Source organism: Lagenorhynchus albirostris, chromosome 5 (genome assembly GCF_949774975.1).
Source record: "Lagenorhynchus albirostris chromosome 5, mLagAlb1.1, whole genome shotgun sequence".
Taxonomy (NCBI): domain Eukaryota; kingdom Metazoa; phylum Chordata; class Mammalia; order Artiodactyla; family Delphinidae; genus Lagenorhynchus; species Lagenorhynchus albirostris.
Window position 1 is genome coordinate 3,413,172 of NC_083099.1, and position 19,468 is coordinate 3,432,639.

General features: G+C 40.7%; 1 protein-coding gene across 7 annotated transcripts in view; it reads left to right on the plus strand.

The window, feature by feature from the left end:
- THRB (thyroid hormone receptor beta) overlaps positions 1–19,468 on the plus strand; it is a 392,041-nt gene that overhangs the window by 68,645 nt on the left and 303,928 nt on the right. For 4 of the 7 annotated variants that reach the window (XM_060149528.1, XM_060149527.1, XM_060149526.1 and 1 more), the window contains exon 2: positions 6,196–6,260. The exons of the other annotated variants lie outside the window; for them this stretch is intronic. The gene's annotated coding sequence lies outside the window, so the exon portion shown is untranslated. The remainder of the gene's footprint in view (positions 1–6,195; positions 6,261–19,468) is intronic. 7 annotated transcript variants of the gene reach the window in all.

Sequence of the window (19,468 nt, forward strand, 5' to 3'; positions counted from 1 at the left end):
GGTGATCTACTCTCATACTTTTACATGTACCTGCCCAGTTTTCCCAGCACCACTTATTAAAGAGGCTGTCCTTTCTCCACTGTACATTCCTGCCTCCTTTATCAAAGATCAGGTGACCATATGTGCATGGGTTTATCTCTGGGCTTTCTATCCTGTTCCATTGATCTATCTTTCTGTTTTTGTGCCAGTACCATACTGCCTTGATTACTGTAGCTTTGTAGTATAGTCTGAAGTCAGGGTGCCTGATTCCTCCAGCTCCGTTTTTCGTTCTCAAGATTGCCTTGGCTATTTGGGGTCTTTTGTGTTTTCATACAAACTGTGAAATGTTTTGTTCTAGTTCTGTGAAAAATGCCAGTGTTAGTTTGATAGGGATTGCATTGAATCTGTAGATTGCTTTGTGTAGTAGAGTCATTTTCACAATGTTGATTCTTTCAATCCAAGAACATGGTATATCTCTCCATCTATTTGTATCATCTTTAATTTCTTTCATCAGTGTCTTATAATTTTCTGCATACAGGTCTTTTGTCTCCTTAGGTAGGTTTATTCCTAGATATTTTATTCTTTTTGTTGCAATGGTAAATGGGAGTGTTTTCTTAATTTCACTTTCAGATTTTTCATCATTAGTGTATAGGAATGCCAGAGATTTCTGTGAATCAATTTTGTATCCTGCTACTTTACCAAAGTCATTGATTAGCTCTAAGTTTTCTGGTAGCATCTTTAGGATTCTCTATGTATAGTATCATGTCATCTGCGAACAGTGACAGCTTTACTTCTTCTTTTCTGATTTGGATTCCTTTACTTTCCTTTTCTTCTCTGATTGCTGTGGCTAAAACTTCCAAAACTATGTTGAATAAGAGTGGTGAGAGTGGGCAACCTTGTCTTATTCCTGATCTTAGTGGAAATGCTTTCAGTTTTTCACCATTGAGGATGATGTTGCTTGTGGGTTTGTCATATATGGCCTTTATTATGTTGAGGAAAGCTCCCTCTATGCCTGTTTTCTGCAGGGTTTTTATGATAAATGGGTGTTGAATTTTGTCGAAACCTTTCTCTGCATCTATTGAGATGATCATATGGTTTTTCTCCTTCAATTTGTTAATATGGTGTATCACATTGATTGTTTTGCGTATATTGAAGAATCCTTGCATTCCTGGAATAAACCCCACTTGATCATGGTGTATGATCCGTTTAATGTGCTGTTGGATTCTGTTTGCTAGTATTTGTTGAGGATTTTTGCATCTACGTTCATCAGTGATATTGGCCTATAGTTTTCTTTCTTCGTGACATCCTTGTCTGGTTCTGGTATCAAGGTGATGGTGGCCTCATAGAATGAGTTTGGGAGTGTTCTTCCCTGTGCTATATTTTGGAAGAGTTTGAGAAGGATAGGTGTTAGCTCTTCTCTAAATGTTTGATAGAATTCGCCTGTGAAGCCATCTGGTCCTGGGCTTTTGTTTGTTGGAAGATTTTTAATCACAGTTTCAATTTCAGTGCTTGTGATTGGTCTGTTCATATTTTCTATTTTTTCCTGATTCAGTCTTGGCAGGTTGTGCCTTTCTAAGAATTTGTCCATTTCTTCCAGGTTGTCCATTTTATTGGCATAGAGTTGCTTGTAGTAATCTCTCATGATCTTTTGTCTTTCTGCAGTGTCAGTCGTTACTTCTCCTTTCTCATTTCTAATTCTATTGATTTGAGTCTTCTTCCTTTTTTTCTTGATGAGTCTGGCTAATGGTTTATCAAGAGTAAGAGTCTTTATGTAAGAGTCTTTATTTTAAAGTCTATTTTGTCTGATATGAGAATTGCTACTCCAGCTTTCTTTTGGTTTCCATTTGCATGTAATATCTTTTTCCATCCCCTTACTTTCCGTCTGTATGTGTCCCTAGTCTGAAGTGGGTCTCTTGGAGACAGCAAATATATGGGTCTTGTTTTTGTATCCATTCAGCCAATCTGTGTCTTTTGGTGGGAGCATTTCATCCATTTATATTTAAGGTAATTATCGATATGTATGTTCCTATTCCCATTTTCTTAATTGTTTTGGGTTTGTTATTGTAGGTCTTTTCCTTCTCTTGTGCTTCTTGCCTAGAGAAGTTCCTTTAGCATTTGTTGTAAAGCTGGTTTGGTGGTGCTGAACTCTCTCAGCTTTTGCTTGTCTGTAAAGGTTTTAATTTCTCCATCAAATCTGAATGAGATCCTTGCTGGGTAGAGTAATCTTGGTTGCAGGTTTTTCTCCTTCATCACTTTCAATATGTCCTGCCAGTCCCTTCTGGCTTGCAGAGTTTCTGCTGAAAGATCAGCTGTTAACCTTATGGGGATTCCCTTGTGTGTTATTTGTTGTTTTTCCCTTGCTGCTTTTAAGATAGTTTCTTTGTATTTAATTTTTCATAGTTTGATTAATATGTGTCTTGGCGTATTTCTCCTTGGGATTATCCTGTATGGGACTCTCTGTGCTTCCTGGACTTGATTAACTATTTCCTTTCCCATATTAGGGAAGTTTTCAACTATAATCTCTTCAAATATCTTCTCAGTTCCTTTCTTTTTCTCTTCTTCTTCTGGAACCCCTATAATTCGAATGTTGGTGCGTTTAATGTTGTCCCAGAGGTCTCTGAGACTGTCCTCAGTTCCTTTAATTCTTTTTTCTTTATTCTGCTCTGCAGTAGTTATTTCCACTATTTTATCTTCCAGGTCACTTTTCCGTTCTTCTGCCTCAGTTATTCTGCTATTGATCCCATCTAGAGTATTTTAAATTTCATTTATTGTGTTGTTCATCGTTGCTTGTTTCATCTTTAGTTCTTCTAGGTCCTTGTTAAATGTTTCTTGCATTTTGTCTATTCTATTTCCACGATTTTGCATCATGTTTACTATCATTATTCTGAATTCTTTTTTAGGTAGACTGCCTATTTCTTCTTCATTTGTTAGGTCTGGTGGGTTTTTATCTTGCTTCTTCATTTGCTGTGTGTTTTTCTGTCTTCTCATTTTGCTTATCTTACTGTGTTTGGGGTCTCCTTTTTTCAGGCTGCAGGCTCGTAGTTCCCGTTGTTTTTGGTGTGTGTCCCAAGTGGCTAAGGTTGGTTCAGTGGGTTGTGTAGGCTTCCTGGTGGAGGGGACTAGTGCCTGTGTTCTGGTGGATTAGGCTGGATCTTATCTTTCTGGTGGGCAGGTCCACGTGTGGTGGTGTGTTTTGGGGTGTCTGTGGACTTATTATGATTTTAGGTAGTCTCTCTGCTAATGGGTGGTGTTGTGTTCCTGTCTTGCTAGTTGTTTGGCATAGGATGTCCAGCTCTGTAGCTTGGTGGTCGTTGAGTGAAGCTGGTTGCTGGCGTTGAGATGGAGATCTCTGGGAGATTTTCACCGTTCGATATTTCTTGGAGCTCGGAGGTTTCTTGTGGACCAGTGTCCTGAAGTTGGCTCTCCCACCTCATAGGCACAGCACTAACTCCTGGCTGCAGCACCAAGAGCCTTTCATCCACATGTCTCAGAATAAAAGGGAGAAAATGTAGAAAGAAAGAATTAGTAGAAGTAGAAAGAAAGAAAGAAAGAAAAGAGGGAGGGAGGGAGGAAGGAAGGAAGGAGGGAAGGAAGGAAAAAAGGAAGAAAGAAGATAAAGTAAAATAAAATAAAGATAAAATATAATAAATTTATTAAAATAAAAAATAATTAAGAAAAAATATTAAAAATACAAAAAACAAAAAAATGGACGGATAGAACCCTAGAACAAATGGTGTAAGCAAAGCTATATAGCATAAATCTTGCTCTCAAAGTCCACCTCCTCAATTTGGGATGATTCGTTTTGGATACATGTATTCCGCAGGTGCAGGTACATAAAGTTGATTGTGGAGCTTTAATCCGCTGCTCCTGGGGCTGCTGGGAGGGATTTCCCTTTCTCTTCTTTGTTCTCACAGATCCCAGGGTCTCAGCTTTGGATTTGGCCCCGCCTCTGCCTGTAGGTCACCGGAAGGCGTCTGTTCTTCGCTCAGACAGGACGGGGTTAAAGGAGCCGCTGATTAGGTGGCTCTGGCTCACTCAGGCGTGGGGGAGGGAGGGGTACGCAGTGCGGGGCGGGCCTGCGGCGCTGCCGGCATGACGTTGCAGCAGCCTGAGGCGCGCCGTGTGTTCTCCTGAGGAAGTTGTCCCTGGATGCCGGGACCCTGGCAGTGGCGGGCTGCACAGGCTCCCCGGAAGGGGGTGTGGATAGTGACCTGTGCTCGCACACAGGCCCGTTGGTGGCGGCAGCAGCAGCCTTAGCGTCTCATGCCCGTCTCTGGCGTCCGCGCTGTTAGCCGCGGGTTGCGCCCGTCTCTGGAGCTCCTTTAAGCAGCGCTCTTAATCCCCTCTCCTCGCGCACCAGGAAACAATGAGGGAAGAAAAAGTCTCTTGCCTCTTCGGCAGGTCCAGACTTTTCCCCGGACTCCCTCCCGGCTAGCCGAGGCGCACTAACCCCCTGCAGGCTGTGTTCACGCCGCCAACCCCAGTCCTCTCCCGGCGCTCCGACCGAAGCCCGAGCCTCAGCTCTCAGCCCCGCCCGCCCTGGCAGGTGAGCAGACAAGCCTCTCAGGCTGGTGAGTGCCGGTCGGCCCTGATCCTCTGTGCGGGAATCTCTCCGCCTTGTCCTCCGCACCCCTGTGGCTGTGCTCTCCTCCGCGGCTCCGAAGCTTTCCCCCTCCGCCACCCGCAGTCTCCGCCCGCGAAGGGGCTTCCTAGTGTGTGGCAACCTTTCCTCCTTCACAGCTCCCTCCCAGAGGTGCAGGTCCCGTCCCTATCCTTTTGTCTCTGTTTATTCTTTTTCCTTTTGCCCTACCTAGGTACGTGGGGGGGTTTCTTGCCTTTTGGGAGGTCTGAGGTCTTCTGCCAGCGTTCAGTAGGTGTTCTGTAAGAGTTGTTCCACGTGTAGATGTATTTCTGGTGTATCTGTGGGGGGGGGAAGGTGATCTCCGCGTCTTACTCTTCCGCCATCTTCCCGGAAGCCCCTGTGGTAGAGTTCTTGTTGCTGCACATCCTTGATAACATTTGGTAATGTCAGCCTCTTAAATTTAACCCATCTAAAATGTATTTTATTGTGGTCTGAAAAAGCATTGCCTTGATTTCTAATGAGGTTGAATGTCTTTTCATACTTATTTACCATCGATGTTTCCTTTTTTGTGAATTGCTGCTCATATCAACCCCCATTTCTTAGTTCATAGGGTTGTGTGTGTGTGTGTGTATGTGTGTGTACCGTGGCCAGATTTATCAGTCTGTTCTTTTATGCCTAGTAATTTTTGAATTTTGCTTAAGAAATCCTTCCATCCCTATTTTATATTTTTTCTAAATGTTTTAAAATTTTACCTTTATATTTAAGTCTACAATGCATCTGGAGTGGATTTTTCTGTTCTATTGCATGAGATAGGGATCCAATTTCATTTTTCTCATTTGAAAAACAGTTATACTAGCATAATTTCCCGTCTTGGTCTTCAATGCCAAGGCTTTCATAAATTAAAATTTCGATTATGTGAGACTGCTTTTGGTCTTTCTATTCTATTTCGTTGGACCATCTGTTTCTGTGTGAGCACCTGAGGTTTGCTTTCCTTTTCCTCTTTTGTTTTCCATTCTTCTGCCCTGCTCTAAGGATCCTGGATCTTTCATTCCATAATTCACTTATATCCAAGGTCAGCCAGTTTATTAGGAGCATCCTGATAGATTCCATAGTGTATCAATAGCAGAACAAACAGGGCTATCTCTTGCTTATGGTGATATCCTCGCATAGCACATGCCAGTATGTTATAAAGTCCCCATCGCCACCAGGGTGACCATGGCAAACAGGAGTGAAGGGGGCAAGGAATATGTTCTGTCACTCTTTTCTCTAAGATTTCACTACAATTTCTTTTTCATATGTGCCACCATATCACTCTGTTGACTCAGTTTTTTTCTTCTAAACAGCTGTCATTCAGGTCTCCCTCAACGCTGCACCCTGTACTTCCTAATTATGTTTTCTAATAAATGCAGTACTTTATATTTTTCTCTCCAAATTTTATCTAAGTCATTTTATCAGATCATTTTATATACATGATTATATTATTTCAACTATTCACAACCATTCAGTGATGATAATCCTCTCTATCTGCATCCACATCGATACAGTTTTTGACAGGAGAAAGCTCAATAGCTCAACTGACGTTGATTAATTAATTCTCAGCTGTTCAACTCATCTATTCATTCTTTGTCATTTAGGTCACATCCTACTATCTTACCCCAGGATACCTTACAAGACTTTGTCAAGCATCTTGCTGAAATAGGTATGTGATGCCACTGGTATACCTTGATGCAAATGCACATAAAATACAATTTAACATATTTGTTTTATCATATTGTCAAATAGCACATATCATATATTTGCTTATGTCTCCTCCCCAACCCATTGCTACTCTTTATTGGTTACCTTATTTTACTTTCTTTCAATAATATTCATAAACCATGTATTTAAGTATAACTTCTAGAATTACAGGTGTTACCGGTATGATATTGTTTCCCACACCCACTTTTCTCCCCCCACTGCCCTCAGGTCCCGCTTTTGATAATCAAGACAAAATTTACTTTTCTCATCTACAATAATGAGAAAAACTTTTTGTTGGTTGCTTGTTTCTCTCCATTACTTCTGAAGATCTAATGCACCTGAGCCTAGAGACTTAAACACAATTAGGTACTCACTTTCCATCTTCTCATTTTTTCAGTCTACTACTAAAATTAACCATTTCAGGTCTCTTCTTTACAGTTTGAGGGTCGTTCTTCCTGATAAACATGACAAAAGCCACAGGGAGAAGGACCGTTTTCCTTCCCCTTTGTCATATGCTACATTGCACCATCTGGCTCAAGCCAGGAGTCTAGCCCTTCCTATTCTTCTTGCCCTGAACATAACCAAAATGCATTTTTACTTACTCAGCATTTTCTTTGCAAGCTTCAGCTCATCCTTTACTCCAGCTTTATTGATTTTATTCTGACATGTGACCATGCTGCTGACAACCAAATTGTGCTAGGGAAGGTGAAAGAAAGCTTGTCAAGACTTAGTGAAGCTGAACCTTAAACAAACACCAATCTTGCTGGTTACACTGATAATTAATCCTGCTGAGAGCATATTCCCAAAAGAGGATTGGAGGCTAAGAGATGGGTTTGATCACATGAGATAGAGACACCCATCAACTCTATGCCTGATGCTGCTACCGTATGGCAAAGAACATTCTTTACAATATCTGAAGGATGTCTCTGAAATAACATCTGTGCCTAAGAATAGCAATACTGTCCATTGCGTTGATTTTCAGTAGCCGATGCCAGACACATAGTAGTACTCAATAGAAATTTGTTTATTGACAAAATGAGAACAATAAATATTGGAGGAGAGGAAAAAGGATTATTTCCTTCAAGTCACATGAGGGACTAAAGTTGAGAATATGGATTTAATTGTTTATACTGTCTTTGGACGGATTCGACATTTTTCACTTTAAGATTCTGGCCACTTTGATCCACAGGGAAACGTTAGTGGTGAAAATATAGAATCTGCTTCTTGGAAAATGCATTGCTTAGACAGATTAAAGACACATAAGCTAGAGAAAGTATGCAAATCTTCCTTGTTTGAATGGAAGGGAAAGGAGGCAATGGAAGGAATTAGTGGAAATTTTCAAATCTTAGTCTCTTTCTGATATTTTTGATAAAAGCCGCTGGGAGTGAGTCAAGAAGGAAGACTAACAAGTTCATCCGCCAAAAAACAACTGCTATTTTCTCTTGAATATTAGTAATTAAAACTTTTAATACTCTCAGTTATTCTCGGTTAAGTTTGCAGAAAAATGTGTATGTGTGTGTGTGTATAGGTGAAAAGAGAGAAAGAAAGAAAGAATCATTTTTCTTTCCCTAGGGTTCAATAGTTTAATATATAATGTAATCCAGGGCTTTGCAGAAATGAGCTTGTTTAACAACTCCTGGTACTGCGTGTAGTAATCTCTAAGTTTGCTCAAGTCCTTTTGGAAATAGGCATGGCGGAAATGATAGATTACTAATCAGTTCCCTGTGTATTTGTATTGATTCTATAGCTCACTGTTCACACTTGCTTAAACATTCATTCAAACTGAGACCCTTTTTTGGTTAAAAAAAAAGTACGCAGTGATATGAACTGTGTTAACTGGTGACTAGCTGGAAGGGAGAGGTTTTCCTCAGCCGCAGATCCAACTTCAGTTCAGGGTTTGCTATTTTTAATCACAGAACTTTGAAACTTAATTCAGTTAAAGAGGGAGGAAGTTGTCAGGGGAGGGTAGCTAAAAGTTCATGCTAAATTTACTTAGAACCAGATTGCGTTCATTAATATTTATACGTCTCTGGTTGGGAAGGGCGATTACGCTTCTTTAAAAACACTGGGTATTCATTATCCGCGTATCGCGTGGCCTTCTGATCAGGGAAGGTGGGTTTTCATTGTGCGATCAGTGGAGATACAGATGGAAACCATCTGGTGCCTCATCCCTTGTCTGTCAAAGCCTCGTCTTGTCTCTCACATGTCAACGATGAATGGAAGGATTTCAATCTCGAGCTGAACAATGCAGCTCGAATCCCTCAGCTAGCCAAGGGGTTCTTGGCAAGCGTTGATGGGCTTAATATTTTAAAGAAACCAGCAATCATTTTAATTCATTAGTTGAGGCCTGTTGTTCTAGGCAGTGTTTTTGATTTGTATTTTGGGCATTGGCTTTGTTTTTGACTCACAAGCGTATTCCATATGGGCATATTTTCTTTTACACAGTGTAACTCGTGGGGACAAAAGTGGGAGTTTTATCAGATAAAATGACCAAAATGCTGAGAGTTCTTTTAATCATCTTCTGTATTGATTATGATTCATATTAAGAGTTACCAAAATTTTCCTTGTTAGCTAAGAGCATAAATCAGAGAACACAGAATTTAATTAACCTAACTATAGGCAATACGTCTAAAATTCCATGCATTTCCTATCTCAGTTCCTTTGAGATAAGGAAACTTGGTGCAGAGCTGTCTTAGAGCACCTTGGGTCCGCACTCTAGTGGCTGGCTGGCTGGCTGCCTGTGGAGGTGACTTCCGGGATGGAAGCAAAGTAACCAACCCACATGGTTAGCTTTGACAGTCATACTCTAGCTAATAAAGAACAGGTTGGTTTTGCTGCATTCCACATTGAGAAGAAAGAGGTGAATCACCAAAAAGCAAGTTGATGTCAGAGCCCTATTCAGAAACTCATTTCCAGGGTGCATCCTGGGGTTGGTAGAGATTCAGCTCAGCTCTTTACACCTGCCAAGACTGTGGTGGCCATTACAGCAGTTATAAGCCCACCACTGACATGAGTGTGGAGAGTGGACATATGTATACATATAACTGATTCACTTTGCGGTACAGCAGAAACTAACACAACATTGTAAAGCAACTATACTCCAATTTAAAAAAAAATTCATAAGCTTGAAAAAAAAGATTGTGCATTGCACTGTATGTAAATTTTACCTTAAAATAAATAAAGAGTTCATAATATGCAAGAAGAAAAAAAAAGAGAGAACACATAACAGGCAAATTCTTTTATTTATTGTAATGATTGTTGTGTTGATACATAGTGCTTATTACCTGCCAGGTACTGTTCTACGATGCTATATAGACTTTCATTCATGTAATCCTTGCAACCACTCCAATAGGTAAATTCTATTATTATCCTCATTTTACGGATGAGGAAACTGAAGCCCGAAGAGATTAAGAACTTGCCCAAACTCCATAGCTTTTAAATGGCAGCATAGGGATTCAAATCCAGATAGCCAGTCTCTGAAATCTGTGTGCATATCCTGCAAATTGTCTCTCACAGTCACCATTGGAGGTAGAGGTCATTCTTGTTATTTCTGTTTCAAAGATGAGGAAACTAAAGCACGTCCTTAGTCTAGGACGTATAAATTGTAGCTGTGGAGCCAGGACTCAGACTTCTGAATCCCATTCTCTTTATACGATGGAAAATTCAGAACAGTCACTATGAGGCACCACAATAAACTCAGTCATTAGAGAAGTACTGTATTTGTTCAGGGTAATACAGTCCTAGGAAAAGGAAATATACTGATTCTTTACAGATTTACAATAATGTAATTCAACCAAATGATTATAGTTTATTTTCGACGAACATGGAATTGAAATTAACTCATTCTGATGCTACTCAATTGAGTGTTTACTGTATTTTTCTTGCCTCCAAATGTTGGTGAACGTAATCCTTAGTACGTAAAAAGCTTTTTCAGGGCTTCCCTGGTGGCGCAGTGGTTGAGAGTCCGCCTGCCGATTCAGGGAACGCGGGTTCGTGCCCCGGTCCGGGAAGATCCCACATGCCGCGGAGCGGCTGGGCCCGTGAGCCATGGCCGCTGAGCCTGCGCGTCCGGAGCCTGTGCTCTGCAACGGGAGAGGCCGCAACATTGAGAGGCGTGCGTACCGGCAAAAAAAAAAGAAAAAAAAAGCTTTTTCAATTCAATAGGAAGAAAACTGAATAGCCACATTTTTTAAAGAATGGACAAAGAATGAAAATAAATACAAGTGGGCTATAAAGTTTTTAAAATGACAAGAAGATTTAACTTCATTAAAGAATAGTAGGAACTCATCCTGTTACTAAAGTGGCACAGATTAAATAAAGTGGTGATATATAGCATCACCCTATGGTGCAAGGGAATTAGCTAAGGATGCTTTTTTTTTAAGGACAATTTTTCAATGTGTATCAATAGCCTTAAAGGGTATATACATTTTGATCTATGAATACTGCTTCTAGGGACTGATGCCAAGAATGGCATCATGAATGTGAACAAAGGCTTTTGATAGGACTTTCCTGGTGGCACAGCGGTTAAGAATCTGCCTGCCAATGCAGGGGACATGGGTTTGAGCCCTGGTATGGGAAGATCACACATGCCACGGAGCAACTAAGCCTGTGCGCCACAACTACTGAGCCTGCGCTCTAGAGCCCACGAGCCACAACTACTGAGCCTGGATGCCACAACTACTGAAGCCCGTGCGCCTGGAGCCCGTGCTCCGCAACAAGAGAAGCCGCCACACTGAGAAGCCCGTGCACCAAGAATCCGCCTGCCAATGCAGGGGACACGGGTTTGATCCCTGGTCCGGGAAGATCCCACATTGCCAGGGGGAACTAAGCCTGTGCACCACAACTACTGAGCCCACACGCCACAACTTCTGAAGCCCGTGCACTCTGGGGACCGCATGCTGCAACTACTGAAGCCCACGTACCTAGAGCCTGTGCTCTGCAACAAGAGAAGCCCCCGCTCGCCACAGCTAGAGAAAGCCCGCGCAGCAACAAAGACACAGCACAGCCAAAAAAAATCAGACCTTTTTTTTTTTTTTTTTTTGCGGTACGCGAGCCTCTCACTGTTGTGGCCTCTTCTGTTGCAGAGCACAGGCTCCGGACGCGCAGGCTCAGCGGCCATGGCTCATGGGCCTAGCCGCTCCGTGGCATGTGGGATCTTCCCAGACCTGGGCACGAACCCGTGTCCCCAGCATCGGCAAACGGACTCTCAACCACTGCGCCACCAGGGAAGCCCAAAACCCGACTTTTTTAATAATCGAAGAAAACATTATTTATAAAAGCAAAAATATGAAACAACTGTTAAAGTTTTGATAAAATATATTTAGCACATTCCTGTGATGGACTAAAGGCAACTTTAAAAATATGATGTCTAAAATATTTAGTGATACAGTAGGATGTAAAAGATGTAAGTGAAAAAGCAGGTTAAGAAGGTTATAAAACAATGTGTACAATACAATCATTTTTTTATGAAAAGCAAATTGATATCAAAGTGTTAATAATGTTATTTCAAAGTAGCAGTGGAGTTATTTTTATTCTTTTCCTTTCTGTTACAACAAAAAGTGAATTAAAAATCAGAAATAAAATAATACCTTTTAACTTTAAAAAATTTTTTCTACTAGATTTTTATAATCCTGTAAAAAATGTGATGTTAATGAATGTAAGCAGGACTCTAGATTTATGGACATTTAATTAGGTATTGAGGCACAATGAAGGGACATAGAGTCGATTAGCCCTTTTTTAAAAATATATATATATTTATTTATTTATTTATTTATTTTGGCTATGCCAGGTCTTAGTTGTGGCACACAGGATCTTCGTTGCGGTGTTTGGACTTCTTAGTTGTGGCATGTGGACTCTTAGTTGTGGCATGTGGGATCTAGTTCCCTGACCAAGGATCAAACCCGGGCCCCCTGCATTGGGAGCGTGGAGTCCTACCCACTGGACCACCAGGGAAGTCCCCAGTTAGCCCTTTTAATTTGTATCACGTAGCACAGCGGTTCTCATGAGGTCCACTTTCTGATTCAGGAGGTGTGGATGAGGTCCAGAAATGTTCATGTCTAAGAAGTACCCCAGGGCCCAAACTGTTTCAACCATGTTCTCAATCATAGCTGGATGTCAGAATCCCTTAAAGAGCATTAAAAAAAAAAACCCAGAACAATTAGGTCAAACCTCTGGGTCTTGGACTGGAAGAACTCCAAGTGCTTCTAGCTGTTGGCCAGGGCTGAGAACCACTGCTGCCACTGCGCTTCCAAGCCACCATTTTAATCCTGTATTAATTTCAGAAATCGAAAAGCTGAAGCCCTCTGTCTGCAATTAACTGAACTATAAATACTTTGAAGATCCTTAGTCACCAAACAGGTAGTTTTAATAGAGTGATTCTCCATCAACATTTTTAAGATATCCCTGGAAAGCACTTTTACAAAATTTCTCTATTTAAATATCTTGTCTTCTGCTGGATTGGAGTAGAGAATTTTCCTCTGAGAACATTTGTTGTGAAGTAAATAAAGGTTTTCTTGGAGTAGGCCATATATACCTGGGTGTTCATTCTTTTCTTTTTTTTCTTCTTTTGAAAAAATTTTTTATCTTATATTGGAGTATAGTTGATTTACAATGTGTTAGTTTCAGGTGTACAGCAGGGTGATTCAGTTATACATATATCCATTCTTTTTCAAATTCTTTTCCCATATAGAATATTGAGTAGAGTTCCCTGTGCTATATAGTAGATCCTTGTTGAGTACTTATTTTATATATAGTAGTGTGTATCTGTTAATCTCAAACTCCTAATTTATCCCTCCCCCCCACCTTTACCCTTGGGTAACCATATGTTTGGTTTTGGGGGGTTTTTTAGGTTTTTTTTTTTTAATATAAGTGTTTATTTATTTATTCATTCATTCATTCATTCATTCATTTATTTGCCATACCACGCAGCATGCAATGCAGGATCCTAGTTCCCTGACCAGGGATGGAAACCGTGCCCCCTGCAGTGGAAATGCAGTGTCTTAACCACTGGACTGCCAGGGAAGCCCCTTAAGTTTTTTTTTTTTTAAGTCTGTGATTCTTTTCTTTTACAGTGAAATCAGATTCAATAAACAGATTGTCCTAAAAAGTACTGATGAACATAAAATTACCCAGAATCATGCTTGATACACTACACTGGGTACAGTCCACAGTTATATAGCACTAGGACATACCTCCTTGGAAACGGTAGGGCTAACCCAGTATTACGTGTCTGCTTTACATACAAAGCAAGCGTCTGACACATGGATGAGCACTGATACTTGGAAGTCAGCAGTGGGTACTGAAGTGCATTGAATCGGTTCCAACCTCTAAATACATTGTGCTCCAAATGTGAACTATAGGTTAATTCTTGAGAACACAGAATTTACTTGCCTGTGGAAATAATGGTTAAGTCCCCTTTTTCAAAACTCAAAGCCGGGGCGACAGGAACCAGGCAAACTGGTAGCAGAGTAGGTTTTTCTCATCATCCGCCCTTTCTTTACCTCCTCAGTGTCCTCTCTTCTGCTGCAGATGACCCCTCCCAGCTGTGTCAGTCATTTATTGCTTTATAACAAACCACCCCACGACTCAGTGGCTTCAGATAAAAACGGTTTGCGATTTCTCACAGTTCTGTGGGTCAGGACTTCAGGTAGGGTTGGCCGGGCAGTTCTCTTGCTCCACTTGGTATTGGCTGGGGATCACTCATTCAGCCTATTCGGCTGTGGCCGGGCTGGGCTAGAAACTCCAAGAAGCTTTTACTCAACTGTGGGTGACCTGGTGTTTCTCCTGGGGCCTTGCCACACAGCTAGTTTGGATGTTCTTACAGTGTGGAGGTCTGAGGGGGCTCAGAACTCTCACATGGAAGCTGGCTTCCAAGAAGGAAGACGCAGAAGCTTCCAGTCCTCTTAAGTCTTGGACTAAGAAGTCCCGGGACCCAGCATATCACTTCTTCCACGTTCTATTGGTCAAAGCAAGTTACAAGGCTGCCCCAAATGTAAAAGGGAGGAGAAGTGCATCCTACCTTCAATGGGGGAGTGGCGTGTGCTTACAGGGAAGGAAAACATTGGTGGCCATCTTTGGAGACGGTCTTCTGTACCATCCCTTCCCTGTTGGATTCTGGAGGAGGTTGGGATGTGAGGTCCTAACTCTTCAAAGTAAGACCCACCAATGTGGTCATGTCCCCAAAGCTCAGGGGCATCCAGAGATGCGAAAATTCCTCAGCAGCAGCTAAAAGAATGGTGAATTCATGCCTATCCCTCTTTTAGCTCCTGTTTTGTCATTAAAAAGTCAGGAATCTGGGCTTCCCTGGTGGCGCAGCGGTTGAGAGTCCGCCTGCCGATGCAAGGGATGCGGGTTCGTGCCCCGGTCCAGGAAGATCCCACATGCCACGGAGTGGCTGGGCCCGTGAGCCATGGCCGCTGAGCCTGCGCGTCCGGAGCCTGTGCTCTGCAACGGGAGAGGCCACAACAGTGAGAGGCCCGCGTACCGAAAAAAAAAAAAAAAAAAGTCAGGAATCTAAGTTTGCATCTGGGGAGGAAATGGAGGAAAGTGGCCATATCAACGTTAGTTTCAGCCGTATCCGAAACCCCAAGTAACAGTGAAGTAAACAAGTTTATTTGTTTCTCCTGTGAAGTTCAGAGGCAGGCCCAGCAGTGCTGGCATAGTTTCTTTAAACCCACTGCTCCACCCTCAAAACAAAATTGGAAAAATGGCAACTCTTCCATATCTACTGCACAGATCAAATCCATATCCTTAATTCAGATGATCCTAATTCCTTACTCGTGGGTCTTTGACTCTGGGCAGTTATCCATCCATGCCACCAAATTTCCTGAATGTCCACTTTTTATGGAAATGATGCTAGCATAGCATACAGGCTTCGTGAACAATTACAAATAGACAGAATTTCAAGCCTTATAAAATTTTCCAAGCCCCCCAAAGCTACGGAGTTTCTCTTCATTTCTCAGGGTGTGAGTCACAAAATATTTGCATCAGATTTGCCTAGTGAGCGTGTTTAACGTACAGATTACTGGGCCCCATCCAAGACTTTCTAAATCAAATTCTTTGAAGGATAAGACCCAGGAATCTGCATTTTCACAAGTGTCCTCAGTGATTGTGTGTGTGTGTGTGTGTGTGTGTGTGTGTGTGTTGAATTTGGAGAATCATTGCCATAAAACATTGGGTAATGTTTTAAAACTTGCAGTATTTTCATTTAGCGCATCATCGTCTCAACTAAGAAGCCACTTTGCAAAAGGTGCTACAAAGAGGGTTATAAATACGTGGTTTAAGTAAATTCTTCAGTGTTCAGTGCGGGGGGGATCTAAATACATAAAACTTAAGGGCAAATAAAACCTTTTTTAGAAAGTTTCATAGTCGTACAAGTAACACTAGATACGGTCACAGAAAAATCCTTTTTCATCTGTATATCTTTAGGGTGTGTGTGTGTGTGTACACATAAATGTGCAAACCATGAAAAGGGAACAGGGTTGCAGCAGACTACAACAAAGATTGAAGGGTAGCATCTGCCCTAAGAACAGCCAACTTCTGGGAGATAATTAGACAAGTTGGCATGGGTTCGAACAGGGAAGAAAAGGGAAAGAATAGGACAAACGTTTAATGACCTTGAGAACACAAACTCCCCTTCAGACAGTCACACGACAGCTGGACAGTATTGGCTTTGGACCAGGCAACCCAAGTGTGAATCTGCCTCAGTCACTTACCCAGTCCTGTGGTTATGCGTAAGTTACTTAATCCCTCTAGATCCCCATTTCTTCATTTGTGAACCTGGATGATGAAAGAACCAACATAATCAGTGACACACGTGCTGGGGAGAGTTAGCAAGGAAAACAGCAGGAGATGTTGGCATGAGATGGGCACTCAGTGGCACCCATGGGAGAGGGGCCAAAGCTAAAAAGACTCTGTCTTGTGAAATGTAGCTAATCAATAGTGCTATTTTAAATTCATATTAAATATTGCATATTTAATTCAAGAGTGACCAAAACCAAGGCCACCCATGCTTTTAGGGTTTCTGGCTGTAGACGGATGGTGAGCCAAGTTAGAATATTTGTAGGTAGAAGAAAACTTCAAGAGGAGCTAATAACTGAAGCCCATCATTTTGACCTTTGAGTTTCTAAGAACTAAATGACAGCTCATTGGTGATATTGCTCTAGTTTTCTATACTAGCAAGTTATTTTTTGCTGGTTGCAGTCAGAACATGTGAGGATGACACTGATTCACTCAAGAAATTATTCTAACTCAATGGGACACGACCTCAATTTCACCCAATTACATTTTCGATCTAGAGGAGCCCTAGGAGATAATTTAGGCCTATTTTATAAATATTTATTGTTAAACCAGGAAGAAATGACTCGCCCCAAGGCAGGTGGTGTCTTCGTGATTCGACCCATGTCTCTTCTCCTCTGCCATAATACTTTGGCCAGGGATTCTGGGCCAGCCCTTTCTTTCTTTTTTTCTTAATTGAAGTATAGTTGATTTATAGCATTGTGCCAATCTCTGCTGTAGAGCGAAGTGACTCAGTTATACACATATAAACAGTCTTTCATTTAAATATTCTTTTCAATTATGATTTATCATAGGATATTGAATATAGTTCCCTGTGCTATATACCTTGTTGTTTATCCATCCTCTGTATAATAGTTTATATCTGCTAATCCCAACCTCCCAGTCCTTTCCTTCCCCACCCCCTCCCCCCTTGGCAGCCACAAGTCTGTTCTCTATGTCTGTGAGTCTGTTTCTGTTTTGTAGATAAGCTCATTTGTGCCATATTTTAGATTCCACATATAAGTGATATCATATGGTATTTGTCTTTCTCTTTCTGACTTATTAGTATGATAATCTCTAGTTGCATCCATGTTGCCGCAAATGGCATTATTTTGTTCTTTTTTATGGCTGAGTAGTTTTCCATTGTATGTATGTACCACATCTTCTTTATCCATTCATCTGTCAATGGACATTTAGGTTGTTTCCATGTCCTGGCTATTGTGAATAGTGCTGCTGTGAACATAGGGGTGCATGTATCTTTTCAAATTAGAGTTTTGTCCGGATATATGCCCAGGAGTGGGATTGTGGACCAGCCCTTTCTTAATCACCAGTAACAAGTGCCTACAACTGTGCTATGTTTAGGGGCCACTGCTTTGAACAGCACAGACATGGTTAAGCTCTTAGATTGCTCACCAGCTAGGAAGACCCACTGAACAATTCACTGAATTTTAGCCAAAAGGATTATGGGAGAGTTTAACAAAAGGATGTCAAGGAAGACTTCCCTGTTGAGCTGAGCCTTAAATGTAAAGGTAATTGGTCAATAAAAAGCAGGAAGGGAAGGCAGATTGAATGGTATGAAGCAAGGGAGATGTAATGGGAGTAACCAAAGAACCTGGAGGTCCTGAAAAGCCAGTGGGGCAGGAGAAGAGAGAGAGGGGAAAAGTAGAGCAAGGTGAGATCAGAGGGGTAGGCAGGAGCCGTGCTGAGAACAGGGACTCTATCTAAAGGGTTAGAGAGAGTCACTGAAGGGTGTTAAACAGGTAAGAGACCACGCATGCAATCAGCGTGTCTGAGCACTGACTGCAGAGTGCAGAGGGATGTGGTTGGAAGGAGGCTCACAGGGGTGCCAGTGGGTAAGAACAGGCAGGAATCAGGTATGCTTTGTGCCATGTGATTTACTTAGCAGAGCTTTGTTTCATTAGGGGATTATTAGCATTATTTTTTTTAATAACTTTTTTTACTGGGTAAAAACAATACATACTTATTGTAGAAAATCTGGAAAATAAAGGAAACAGAACAAAATCACCCTAAATTCCACAATTAAAGTCAAATAGCTTTTTATACTTTGGGAATATTTCTTTTCTAAGTTCATTTTTAATATAATATATATTATATATATATATAATATCTTTCTTTCCTAAGTTCATTTTTAATATATATAATATATATTTTATATATATATATAATATCATACTTAAGTTCATTTTTAATATATATAATATATATTATATATATATATAATATCATACCAAGATAAAAAGTTTATATACCATTTTTACAAAAATATTGTTAGCATTTTTGAGTGCTCATTGTATGCAAGATTCTGAACAGAGTGCTTTTCCAATACTACCACAATTTAATCCTTGAAATAACCTTATGAGGTGGGATCTATTATCGTCCCCTTTTATAGATGAGGAAACTGAGGCTTAGAAAGATTAAGCCACTTTTTAAACAGCTTTACTGAGGTGTAATTGACATACCATGAGCTGCATGTATTTAAAGTCTACAATTTGATAACATTTGACATAGGTATATACCTGGGAATCTTCACCATAGTCAAGATGATGAACTTAAATGTCACCCCACAGTTTTCTCTTCTCCCTTAATTAATTATCCCTTCTCCCCACTGCCCTCATCCCTAGGCAGCCATAGATCTGCTTTCTGTCACTATAGATTAGTTTGACTTTTCTAGAATTGTGGACTCATAAGTATGTATCATGTTTATTGTGTGGCTTCTTTCACTCAGCATAATTATTTAAGATTAATCCTTGTTGTTGTATGTACCCATAGTTCATTGATTTTTGTGGCCTAGTGGTATTCCATTGTATGGATACCACAATTTCTTTATCCATTCACCTGCTGATGAATATTTGACTGTTTCCAGTTTTTGACCTTTACAAATAAAACATCTATGAGCATTAGTATACAAATCTTTGTATGGGTATATGTCTTCATTTTTCTTGGGTAAATACCTAAGAATGGAATGGCTAGGTCATAGGGTAGGTGTAACTTGTTTTACGTAAAGAACACTCAAAACCCAATAATAAGAAAACAAGTAACCCAAAATAAAAGTAGGCAAAAGTTGTAAACGTACACTTCACCAAAGAAGCTCTACAGATGGCAAATAAATGCATGAAAAGATGCTGAACATTATTAGTCAGTAAAGAAATGCAAGTTAAAATCATAGTGAGATACCACTATACTCTGATCAGAATGGCTAAAGGGAAGAAGACTGACCATTCCCAGTCTTGATGTCTCCCATACTCTGCTGGTGGAAATGTAAAATGGTACAAACCCTTTAGAAAATTGTTTGGTAGTTTCTTAAAAGGTTAAGTGTAAACTTACTGTATAAGTTTCCTACGGCTGCTGTAACAAATTACTATAAACTTGATGGAT